The following is a 13,416-nucleotide window of genomic DNA, read 5'->3' as shown; positions in this document are numbered from 1 at the left end:
ACGAAAAAAAAAAATCAGATTTCGAAGATAGATGTTTACCCAGTTTCCCTTAGAACTTGATCCAGTTTGCAGAGCTTTTAAACTGCAATTTATGTTAGTAAAACTGCGATTAGTGAGACCAACTTTGCATGCTGTTAAAGAGCTGCCGTCGGTAAAATAAACCAATAGCCTATGCCGAATTCTGCGATTTGAAAGTCAAGAAGATGCAAATGAGCTGTTCCGCAATGTGGTTGTTGTTGGTGGTGGTAGTGGTTTATTTTTAAAAAATAAAAAAAGTAAAGGAAAAGCGTGTTGCCTGCAGGGACAATTGCTATCTAACGTATTAAGCGCCGGAGCTGCAGCCGGCGGAGGTTAAAGGGAGAGGATAGCCAGGAGAAGTATAGAGGGAAGCGATATCAAGAAAGGACAGGGGAGAGCTTTGTACACTCACTATTTACAAAATACAAAAGTAATCAAATTCGCGCCGCTCGCGCGCAGATGTCCAGGCTTTGTCGATCGCAGTAGTGTATTAGTCCGGTCCTTGCCAATAAGAGGACATATCTCGGACTTCCTTTGTTTAGTAGTGTAAAATCCAGCTCTGTCCCTCGTGCGCGAAGGCGCCTTTCAGAGAAGATAAATAAAAAAACTCCACCGCGGTGGAGAGCACTGCTGCGCGTGCTCTCGGGGTTCGTATTCTCCCTCGGCAGAATACGGACTCCGTTTTCAGGGAAGATCAAAGAGCTTTTAACGAAGAGTTCAAGATATAGGGTCGATAACTTAATAGCGGCAGTCTTGCTCACACAGAGGCCCAACCTCGTGATGATGATGATGATGATGATGATGATGTCCTCAGGCTGATTGTGTTCGAGAGCGTGTCTTCTTCTTCTTTCGTGTCACGTATAGAGCAGCGCGACCCTCAGCTGTAGCACGTTGTCGTCTTCTATCAAGGCGCGTTCGCCCATGAGGGAGAGAGCTGGTTTTCACACTAGCTGTCGTACAACTCGCACTCGCAGCGCTCGCGCCGTACAAGAAAAAAGTAACTTGCCTACGAATATTGTTACCGTGCACGCCACTGGCATTATTTCTTTTCTGCTCTTAGAAAATTTTGTTGCAGCAGTTATAGCGCGCCTTAGTCTATGTCTCCGTCAATAATTTCCCGCTTGCAAATTTGTTTTACTTCTGATAGCTTTTGCAGCTGAACTAGTGTGTGTGTGTCTGTGCGTGCGCGTGTGTAGCTATTATTATCTGCCTTGATACTTGCTGTTCATGCTCCTCATTGTTTCCGCAAGTATAACTGCCATTTACCAGACGCCCAAATAAGGGTGCTTTAGGTACTGAAGCAAGGAAGCAAGCAAGCAAGCAAGCAAGCAAGCAAACAAACAAACAAACAAACAAACAAACAAAACATCCATGTTATGGAGTCGAAATTAATCAGCATTACTCCGCTGTTGCATCCGTCATGGCCAAATGGTGCGCGCGTCAAAATAATTTATCATTCACCACTCTCTGTGCAGTGACTGCTCAAGTGAATTAGCATTGCACGCTGCTGCATGGGAACGCTCCTCTTTGTTGTTTGGTATGTAGTCTTTAACGTCCCAAAGCTGCGCGTGTACTATTAGAACGCCATAACTGAATGCTTTGAATTAACGCTACTACCTGGGGTTCTTTAACATATGCCCTGAGATTGCACAGTACCCGAGCTATAGCTGACATGCTGATGAGGTGCCGCACGTTGCATAAATTTGCCAACACGATTGGCCGGAACCTCTGCTATTACTGCCTTTTGCATGGCTTTTTGACTTCTTGTTGCCTTTGACCGCGCGGGGTCATCGCCTGCGCAAGTTGCTTAGCGATGCGAAAGTGGTGAATAGAAGCGTAGGCGCCTCGATGGCTAATTATGAGAAAACAAGGCTGGGCGTGGACGAAGGAAAATACAAATCATGCAGTGTTAGTCTCTTCCAACGTCCTACCTCCGAGCGGTTTTCCTACTCCGATCGCGCACCAACTTGCACAACTCCGTTCTTCCGTCTCATAACTGCGCTTAAGGCCGTTGTACGATCGTTTTTGGGCGGATCCGCCAGCGAGCGAACCGCTCGCTTTCGGCCTTCGCTCGGGCGTGGGGCGGAATGGGTGTTGTACGATCATTTTGGAGCTGGCGGACGAGGCGGATGGTTTAAAGCGTTCCGATTGGCGCGCCCGGGATTGCCGTCTGTCCAATAGCATGCTCCTGTTGGCAACCTAGACGGCGCGAAAACGTGGTCTTTTTTTGCTCCTCGGCGACCGGCACCTAGGCTGAACTTCGGCATAGCCATGGCGTGCCGAAGTTCAGCCGGCAACAGGACGAAGAACTTTGCACACGCAAAGGTGACGCCACGCGGCGAACCACGGAGATGCGAACCGGTTTCAAAGTGAATCGTCTCGTGGGTTGATGCCTTGATTCCCCGCTGTGCCCGCGCATTGAGCCGCTGCGAAAGAGTTTCCGTACTACTGGGGCACGTGATGGAGGGCGAAGAAACGGGCGCATGTACAGTATGGTAGCACTCGAAATTAAGGCAGGCTGTTACCTGTACATATCCGCGTGAGCGAATTCGGAAGCACATATTTGCGGAATCTGTAACGCGTACCAATCCCACGGATGCCGGGATGGATGCGCGCAATGTCAAGACCGCATGCTAGGGGTATTTAAAATGAAGGATGTCAAATTTTCAGAAAGGAATGCTGCGACGGTCATACAATGACAAAGGATAACAATTTAACTGACAAAAGAGATTATGAAGTCTGCATTTATTGGGAGAAGCCCAAAAAACAACTAAGACAGGTGGAAAATGACATTATGGAGGAACATGTACCAGTGAACAGCCTCAAGAGGGATCAGTTATTGATGGATGAACTGAGGGGGCTAATTAGAAGCACTGTCCCCATAATGGGACAGAGGTGTGAAAAGGCCCAGGGAAAGTACCTGAAGGCATTCCTGAGGTTATAATTGAAAAGCAGGATTAATGATAGCCATCATGGGTGAACTGCTGACACTTACTGGGAATTCTTGTATGCAGTGCTGTACAGTTGGATACTAATTACCGCACATGCATTTGAGCATTGATCTTGCATAGTGATGGAAATGGGGCAATAGCTGCTGGGTGGTAACTGGCAAAGGCCAGCATTCTGAAGTAAGAAACAGTATGTGCAGCATGCACTCCATACATGCGTATACACAGTGGTTCCTGCACTCTGTCGTTTGTTGCCACAAAATTGTTGCATAGGGTTCTCTGTGCTGCTGAATGATAGCAGTGATGTCGGGTGAATATGACTGTTATTATTTTCAACTGGTAACCGTCTGTGAAATCAAACACATGCTTTTAGTGAGTTTCCATTGTTTGCAGAAGCAAACCGACATCCTGAGTGGAGTACCTTAACACAGACGTTGGCTACCTACCTACAACATAACTGCAAGTAAAAAAATAATGGTGCATTTCATGACAATGGTTTGCTGGATTTGAGGATGGTGACCTTGTGGAACACACATCAAACATCTGAGCAAGATGAAATTGCTGTGACTGAAATTTTATGATTCTGGTTCACATACCGCGTACCTCATGTATAGTAGGATAAAACTTAAAAGAAACAGCAGTTGTTAGCACTCGGTCATGGCCCGAGGCATCCTGTATTACTCCACTAACCAATAACAGTAAACAAAATTAGTTGTTCGATGCTTGACTTTATTAATCAATCCAGGTATCAGAATTCTAGAAGTTATCATTTTTTCTTGTAATAAGCTTCTTATGGTAGTATACAATAAAAGTTTTGACAGCGGACTACTTTTTTTGGCGCAGAAGAATTCTGTGTGGCGGTCCAGATGGCAGAGCTTCACTGCAGACTTAAATTGAATCTGACTATTGTGTTCGGTGATAACATGTTCTGACAGCCAAAAACCAAAACTGAACATTGGTTGTTGACTGAGCTTAGATGCCAATTCAATGCAAACAAAAATATTTGTTGTAGGAATAGATACGCATAGTTAACATGAAACAAAAAGAGACAACCCGCAACAAACACCTCACTGATACTGCCAACTGTCCAAAGCGATATCACGAACAGTGTATGCTGGACTGTCCTACACAAGAGGTGACGTAGAGCAGATGCCTCTGTGTGCTCTTAGATAAAAGGGAATAGTACCGAGGCTTAGTCCATGCTACTGCTTCTGACGTCAAGGTGACCTTGACAAGATTGGTTGTTGCATCTGTAGAGAGGGCATCTGCTGCTGCTGATGTGGACTGCTTGTTCACAGCCTTTAACAATGCTCTGTCATAGCACGTTAAAGAACCCCAGGTGGTCGAAATTTCCGGAGCCCTCCACTACGGCGTCTCTCATAGCCTTAGTCGCTTTGGGACGTTAAACCCCATAAACCAAACCAAACCAGATCATTTCTGCCCAGCTTGGTTCTTCAGCTGTGGGAAATCCAGCATCACCTGTATATCATTCTTCTTGTGTCCCTGTTCACTCCCGCCGCACTTCAACTCTATCCACATCATAGTATGTGTGGTCAAATGACATCAAACACGCCACTGTCTCTCATTAAAGAAAAGGTGTATGTGTATGTGTGTATTATGCATGCATGAAAAAATCAGCATATTTTAGCATGTTACCATCAGATATGAATGCATCTATACATGAGGAAATTACAATGTTCCCAACCTTTACTAATATGGAAGATCAGTGTTAACTGCAGGTGTTTACAATATCACAGAAAAATGACGACGCAATAATACTGATTTCTTTTCTGATTTTTTTTCGTCATGTTTTTCACACCATTACGAAAATCGAAATAGAAATACCGCTCAGTGGCTTCAAAGCGGATATGGTGCGCATCACTGTACTAAAGTGCACGCTTTTGTTCTGCAGTGACAGTGGGCAGGCCGCTTCCTTTTACCAGTGCTTCCTGAGGTGACATTGCAGTGAACATTGTGCAAACCAGTATGCAGCATAGTAAACAAGTGTGGAAAGTTCTGTTGAGAGCCAATCAATGTTGACATGCACAGAAACAAGGTGGCGTATTGTGCGTACGACCACAAAGCATTCATAACTGTCCCATGAATTTAAAACAAAGTGGTTGCTTCATATTTCAGAAAAGTATACATGTGCCATCCTCATTAATCCATACATAATTAGATAAGGGAGTAAGTACACTGGCCTAGAGGTTAAGGAAATGCAAGAACCGATTTGGAAAGTTTACATAGCAAATATTGGCGGAGACTAGGATAGAATGCGTTGTATAGTCAAGGGAACGGGAACTGCTTCATATTTTGCAGTTACCTCAAACAAACACAATCATATTAAGCAGAATGCGAAAAAGTTAATTTTCAGAAATAAGAGCTATGATGTCTCAGGACAGAATGAATTGAAAAATAAGCCATTGAAGTATGTGTGGGCCATAGATGCTTAAGTTCTCCAGTAAAGCTCTACAGCAAATCTTGAAGGTACGTCCTTTCTGATCAGTAAAAAATAATATGAGAAATTTTAAGGGCAACTATGATTCCCAAAGCAGCAAGCAAAAGAGAGAATCTGTATTTGTTAATCGATATCCGCACCACTTGTTATATATAGAATGATGTCGTACTAGTTACTAATTACCAATTTCTTAGCAAAATATCCTTATTCCACTGCCAGTCTGGGTTGCAAGGAAACAAATTAACTGAGCCATCAGTAGTCATAAGGAAGTTGGAAAAAAACCAAGTTGAAGTCAGGCCGAAGGATGACGAAGAAAAACAGAAAGGCAGTGATGACTTTTGTCTTTTATTGCTATCTCTTTGCTGCAATCTGATGATGAGAGCTTTTAAGCTGAACCAATTGCCCAGTTAATACTATCCTTAGTACATGTGACTATATACAAGTTACATGCATAAGCATACAGATGTAGAATTCTCACTGAGCCACATCATGAAGTCAGTGTGTTGCTCAGCTGAGCAGAACAGACAAGCACAAAGAGAAGCCCGGTCAACAACAGGTGGGTGCACTAATGCATGTTTAGCTTTGCAGTGAGCGAATGTAGGTAGCTAGAGCTAGCTTGCGCAAAGTTAGCCCAAATGCTACTATTGTGTAAATCTGCCCCGATAGTTCTCAATGAACACGTTATGCATAAGAGAGCATTGTACTGGTTTGCCGAGGTGACCGAGTGACTGAGCACTATATCAGATCTATTTGTTTTCATATTTATCACACCTCAATGGTCCTAAATGACGTTACTTTAGTAGCGAGCTTTAAAATGGTGTGCCAGGTAGGAGCTCAGTGAGTTCGTAATTTATAGCATGATTTCTGTAGTAACCACTTCGCAGGACAGTAAGATACACAGCCTTGTGGGATGCAAGACCGTTACAGCCTTCTGTGGCACGAACAAAAACGAATCTTGAAATTCAGTGGCATATGAGCTAAACGAGGCACAAGAGTGTTAGTGCACCTAGTGCACGAGAGACTACAAGTTGGGACTGATTAGTTGGGGACGTGTTGGTAAGGAGCAAAAAAAACCTGCATAAGATGAAGACATTCAAATATGCACTTTTGGTGCTGTCACACTGGACCTTCAAAAATGGCCTGAGAAAATAAAACAAGCGGCTCAGGACTGAACTAATTCAAGGATTCTAGTTAAGTTGGATTTGTGCCATGTGCCATTAGAATACCCAAGTTGATGACACACAGGGGAATTGAATGCAAGTAACTTGGAAGACGGTGATACTAACAACACGTCATGGTGTAAATATCCTATGTGGGTGTATGAGGATTATTAGGTATTTGAACCAGTATACAGTGAATATACCTTTATCGGAAGGCCTTATAAGTTGGCAAAATGTAATGCTGACAATAAAAAACAATATTACTGCATTCTTAGTAACATTAGCAAACAGGACAATCCAGGGCATGCTAATTGTTGTTTTGAACAACTGAAATGCTGGTATTGATTGCAATATGGCACACACCATATGGCTGTCAGTGAAGGCATATGACAAAACACTGAAGGGACGGTAATAATGCAAGTAATGAAAAGCTGAGGCCCAAAGGAGTGCCTTGGCGGACGTCCGAGATTGCAGGAAAAGGCAAGATACATAAGAATTGGCAAGGGAAATTTGCCGAAGGCTGGCTGTTTAAGCTTGGATCCAGTTTAGAGCTATTGGATGCAAGTTAAAGCACGAGAAAACCAGCCTCACATAAATAGGGGAAATGCATGCTTTTTCAAAGCAAAGAACAAAAGCATCATAGGGGGATGTTGCAGTCACGGTGCATGTCGTGAAGAACAAGAAAAAGTTGGCTATTGCAGAAATGTCTTCTAAAAGCTTGCCGATTTGAATCAAACAACTTAATGGGCCAAAACAATCTAGCAGGGTCAAGAGTATGAAATGTGTTTGGTGATTTGCAGCACATGCCAATAACACAAATAGGGCCATAGGTGCTGGGTGATGAAGGATTATAAACAGAGGGGCCAGGCTATAATAAGGCAGGAAGCTATCTGTACAGCATGCACTAGATATGCCTATACAACCTACTTCCTCTCCCGTTGTTGCTTTCTGTAAATTTCACAGAACTTGATCATAGCGTACTGTGGGGTGCACCGGTGGCAAGTTGGCATGTCGAAACTGTGCTAAGGGACGACGACAGAGCAAGAATTGCTACCCTGTGCAGTGATGTTGTTACCATCGTCTTTGTTCCTAGCGTAGCTTTACCAGCTCCACAGGGCTTATTTTGCAGTCTGCAAGTAGTCATGTCTGTAGCAAGCAGTCACAGGCAAATGAAGGTGGTAGCAGACAGACATATGCAAGTGCATCGACGAGATCTTCTCAAAGCTTTGAGAATGGCTTGTTAAACAAAGTGCTGCGGCTGACCCAAGAAGCACCGCTGAACAACCACTTAACACCAATAAGGCCGATTTTGCAAGCAGCTCTGCAACAATAGCATTGCGAACACATCCAGTTTCGTACCACTGATCCCCGGACCGAAAAGGACCATGAGCAAAATCAACAACAGACACTGTCATTGCCTATGAGGTGCTTCAAGACCACTGTATTTTTCTGATTGCAGTGGAAACCAACATCCCACTTGAACTGAATACTGCCAAGCATTTGTCAATATTGACTTAACACTGCTATGCAAAAAGAGAAAAAAAGCAATGGCAAAGGTTTTCTCAATATTTTTTCTTTTTCATCAAGACTCGTTATGCTCAACTTGCTCTGTGGTCAGTTTTGATTGCATAAGCTGCTGCCACACTTTTTTTTTTCTGCGCTACATCAATTGAAATGCTCATGAAAAACAGACTTATGAGTTGGCACATATTAGAGATTTGTACACTGTCAATCAGTTGTGATTCAAAAGCGGCAATGATTCTTGTTTCCATGTTGTTACAACCTAAACCGAAATGGCTAGCGGAAGTGTTCAGTCACCCATTCATCACGCCGATATGTTTATTGCAGGCAAATGTGCGCACAGCCGGCAGGAAATAAAAAGAAATGACGCTCCCGAAGATACATCTGCACTGCACCGATGTTTTAACACAGGTTACACAGTTTCTCCGGCGAGTCGTAACCCGAGCACCCATCATCACAAAACGTACTGAATGGAGCACCAAAGCGCAGAGGATGGCGACATCGCTGTTGTCGCCGCAAAACAGTCCTACGGCCATGCAGCCAAGCTCGCGTCGCGTCACGTCGCACACACGGCAATTCTCAAGCACAGTGCCAACACGAATCGCGAACAAAATGGTAACGAATGCGTAGCCAGCAACAACGTCATGTGCACGCTTCGGTCGCGATCACTGCAACCATCGCAACGAATGCGACTAGCTGCACAACGCCACGCTCATTTCAGCATTCGGAAAGCACGGCGTGCGTAGTGAGCTCTCGAAGGCGCACATTTCACTGCCTTGACGTAAAAGCACTCGCTTCGATCGCAATCACTTTCACTACGCGGACACTAGTCACTGTGCTACGCAGCTCATGCACGCACAAAAGTTCACCGTGAGCAGCTGTTGTTCGCCGCTGTGCGTGATGATCCTCGCAGGAATTAGGAACCCTTGCAGCAACCACAAACAGCTCCATATAAACACTTCGTGACACAGCCAACGCGTAGGTCTTGCGTCGGTTTGAAGAGGCGCTCTGTCAACTACATCAGCGTCGATTTCAACTCGGGAAACTGTCGCTGCTCGCCGCTGCTGCACGCGGAGAAGTTCGCAGTCGCTCTGAACACTCGTAATATCAACATGTGGCCAATATAGTATGCCTCGCGGCATAGGTGCCACCACTACAGCCTTGACCTATGCCTCGCTCCCCAGTTCAGTCGACGGACGGCCATCTTGCCCGGCAGGAGCGGATGCCTACGTCACGTAAAAAGCAGCCAATCGCTGCAATTCGGTCGCCGGGCGGTTCGCTCGTCCGCCCCAAAGTTGAAGTTCACCAACTTTCCTTCCGCCTGCCGAACGGGGCGAATGCCTATTGTCTGGTCGTTCGGTCCGCCAGTCCGCCTGCCTGGCGGATCCGCTTAAAAGCGATCGTACAACGGCCTTTAGGCAGCAGCACTCTCGCCTACTGCAAGAGATTTTGGCTGCCTACGGAATTCAGGGTGAGCATGAAACCTATCGAGACAAGGCCACTAAGAACAAGGCACCCGCCCCGTACACGTTTACTGCACGGAAGCGGCGTTAACCGCCGCGGACACTATCACCGTAGTTACCCGGAACATACAGCAGCCACCACTCAGAACAACATGAGAAGCAGCAAGCAGTTGTGGAGGTTGTTGCAACCTCTGGGTAGAAGGAGGCGTTTCTTTCCTTTTCGTATTTTTCTTTGAGTAAACCACTGCCTCTGCTAATGAAAAGGTGCTGGTAAGTCGTGTAAGGGTACACATCATGTAAGGGTACACATGATTAATCATGTAAGGGTACACATGATAAATCATGTAAGGGTACACATGATTAATTCGTAAGCGTGAAGTATGGCAAGCACCGTAATTTTTTTCTCAATAATGCTCCTTCGGACAGGCGAAACCACGCAGGTATTTACAACTTCAGTGCCGAAATAACGTTAAAATTGGTTCAAGTGTGAAAACTGACTGTTCCCTTTGATATTGCAGCCACCTGTACATGCCGCTCCCAGATTCTGCATGCGCAGGAATCCATAAGGTGCCTCGTTACTGCGGTCAGTGTCCAGGCCTTCTCCAAGGCTGACTTTTCAGGTGAACCTGGACAACCTTCTAGCAGCTCTACTGCAGAAAACACGTCTGACACTATCGGCGCGCATACTCTATTAGCGTGAGTAGGGTAGGTATTAGCGTGAGTAGGGTAGGGTAGTAGGGCTCCCTTCCCACTCCGAGTTATACCCACCGCGTTCAACGACCCCTAACCACCACACCTGCAAGCACTGAGATTGGTTTCATAACAATAGACACATTCCGCCGGTTTTCCCTTACCTCGGGCCCCTCTCCACAGAAGCTCCATCCCCATCCAGTGTTGTCCCTTTTTCAGGAAGTTTTTCTGAAATTTGCAGACGAAACGTGGCTGCTAACAGGAGAGCGGCATCGAACAACGCAAGCTGTTTTGGAAAACTCCTTGCAAGTGGAGAAAAGTTAGGTACATTCAGTCAAGCGAGTTGGAGCCATGTTTATCGCAAGAAAAGGTGCGCCACGTATCTGACAAGCTTGGGAATGGGGTTTTTATACGAATCCATCTGGTCAGGCGTATTATAGAGTAAAATCAGTGTTTTTGCTTGCTACTGTGGGGAAACGAATAAAACAAAGCTCGATGGAGAATTTCTCCTCCCAATTTCAAACGCCAGAAATTGTTTCAAAGTCTTCTTTCGAAAGCACTAAATTTTCAGAACCAGTCCTATTTCACTCTCCCACGTATTTACTCTATGAAGTCCTTTTTCATGTGGCTGGTGAGTTAAGCCAGTGCTCTTGCCGTTCGCAGTTTTTAGTTTTCAAGTGAGCTCTAGAAAATTTTAATGGCACCCTATGTGGTCTAGCTCACTGTTCTGGAGGAGATTTTGTATCAGCCTGTGACGTTGCTTACCTTAAGCGAACGTTCCCCTTAAATAGACCAAATTCCATATGTGTGGTAAATGTTTCATACAGCAAAAGTTTCATACAGCAGTTTGGAAAAGTCACCTGTTTGGAAAAAGAGAAAAAGTTTATGTTCCTGAAATTTCCTTGAAAACCGATGAAGATCTCCCTCTTAGCAAAATTCTACTCCTAAAATTTCATGAAAAAGAGAATGGAACATCACTGATGTCAGCTGGGCAAGTTTTGAGGCTGGCAGTGCAATTTCGCACACTTTGTTTTGGTATTCGTTGTAACACGGTTGTACAAAGGATCGACGTGCCACAACACAGAGCGCCAACAAGGCACGCTGTAGTGGAGGGCTCCGTATTAATTTCGACTATTTATGTCTCTTTAACTCACGCCAAAATAGCAGTGTGCCGGCATTTTTCTGTTTAGTCTGCATTGGAATACACCCGCGACCACGAGGTGAGTATCAGGAGTCATCGCCTAAATGAACCAAAAAAAAGACACGAGGATATAAAAGTGGTTTCGGTAGGCCGCCGCAGGGGGAAGATTGCTCGAGGCGGTCATAAAGACAGTTACCGGATATTGTAATTACTACGATGATCAAAGGCTGGAACATGCCCTCTGCACTGCACAACATGCGCCACATGTATGAACAGCTTGTAACGTGGTTTTGTTACCATCCACAGTTACGAAGAAATCATACGATGGAAAACTACAGAGAATGTTTGCTACATTTGAATCAACGCGAAAGCAAGTTTTTTTTCTGCTACTTAGAATACGACGACGAGCGGGCAGTGCCGCTGGACGGAGCGCTCACGCTATTTCATCATCATCATCATAAGCCTGACTATGCCCACCCCTGGGCAAAGGCCTCGGCCATATGTTGTGTCCCGAATTAACCTTGTCCTTTACCCTGTCCTTGACGATGACCTCGGTGCCAGGACAAGCCTGAACTCGGAGGAAGTGTACAACTGTACTGTACTGTACGGAACTGCACTGAACGGTGCATCTTTATCCATCGAAGGGGAATTCTACAGACTAACCAGGGGCACTGCCATGGACACTGCGATATCGGTGACTGCTGCCGATTTGACGATGGAGGCTAATGAACAAAAATCACCGCAGCCGTTTTAAGAATGCCAAAAGTTTTCATTCGCTACATTGGCGACTGCTTCTGCATCCTAAGTAGAACAGAGATGGAAAACTTCCTTGGCTATCTGTACTCGGTCAAACCCTTTGTCCATTTCGCAATGGAAGATAAAAGGACAACGCCTTTCCGCTCCTTGACGTCCTCGTAAGAAGTCAAGGGGAGGCCTAACGTTCCGTGTGTGGAGGAGGCCGACATATCCCTTCAGCTTTAAATTTGAATTCTAATCATCCCATTAACCACAAGGCCTCTGTTTCTTTAACTCTTTTGACCAGAGCTAAGTCCACCTGCTCCTCCGAAGCGGAGAGAAAAAAAAGGAAGCCACCGTGTTCGCCGATCTACACAAGAATGGCTGCACTCGTGGAATTATTCAGTGCATTTCTCGCCGTCACTAAGAAGTACAGGGAATCTAGTCGTCACCGAAGCAAAGAAACGCACTTGCGTTTGTTTCCATACTAAAGCCCCCCAATCCGTTTTCTATTGAGTAGGTTTTCCATACTTGAGGGATGCCTTGAGAGAATCGGGCAACACAAAAATGGCGTCAGGTGTATGATTACAATACTCAAACCCCTCGCCGAGCACTGCGAGCGTGCTGACCCCAATATCGCCTTCGAAGAAGTAAGCGTGTTGGCCTTGGAATATAATCCCTTCATGAGGTGTCATGTCGAGTCGAGGAACTCACAAAGGTTCCCGGGAACGCTCCCCTCCGCATATGTGAATGGCCTCTGCCAAATGACAATAAAGGGGAAGCGACGGCCGCTTCCTGCTGCTGTTTGTTCATCTCCCAGTCGCACCTGAAGAAGGGACCGAGGGAGTTCCGAAACATTGGGCTGTTGTCAGTATTTCTCAAGTTATTTGTTTTATACTACAGACGCCGTTGCACAAGCATTGAAACACAAACCTAACATCAACAGCGTCTTTGGCACAGTTCGTGGGGCGCGTTTGAATGCGTTGTAATTCGAGTACTAGTTGGAATGCACCTATTTTTAACGGCTAAATATTCCTTTAAAACAGGTGTTCTAAACTTAGCGCAGTGAACTTACCTAGCGCAGAAATAAATGGGCCACGCTTCAAGCCCTTCTTGTCCGCACGCAAGAGTGCGCGGTGTTTAATACACTTGCATCTATTGTGTGCGGGCGATAAATATCTCATTCAGCTCGTGCTCGAATACGGGTCACGAAGAAACTTCCTGTCACTTTTCTTTGGCGGTTTCGTTCGCAACCAGTGCGTTTGCAGACTTGTATTTATTT

Source organism: Amblyomma mixtum, chromosome 1 (assembly GCF_055824585.1).
Source record: "Amblyomma mixtum isolate Tamu chromosome 1, ASM5582458v1, whole genome shotgun sequence".
Taxonomy (NCBI): Eukaryota; Metazoa; Arthropoda; class Arachnida; order Ixodida; family Ixodidae; genus Amblyomma; species Amblyomma mixtum.
Note: the sequence above shows the minus strand (reverse complement) of the source record.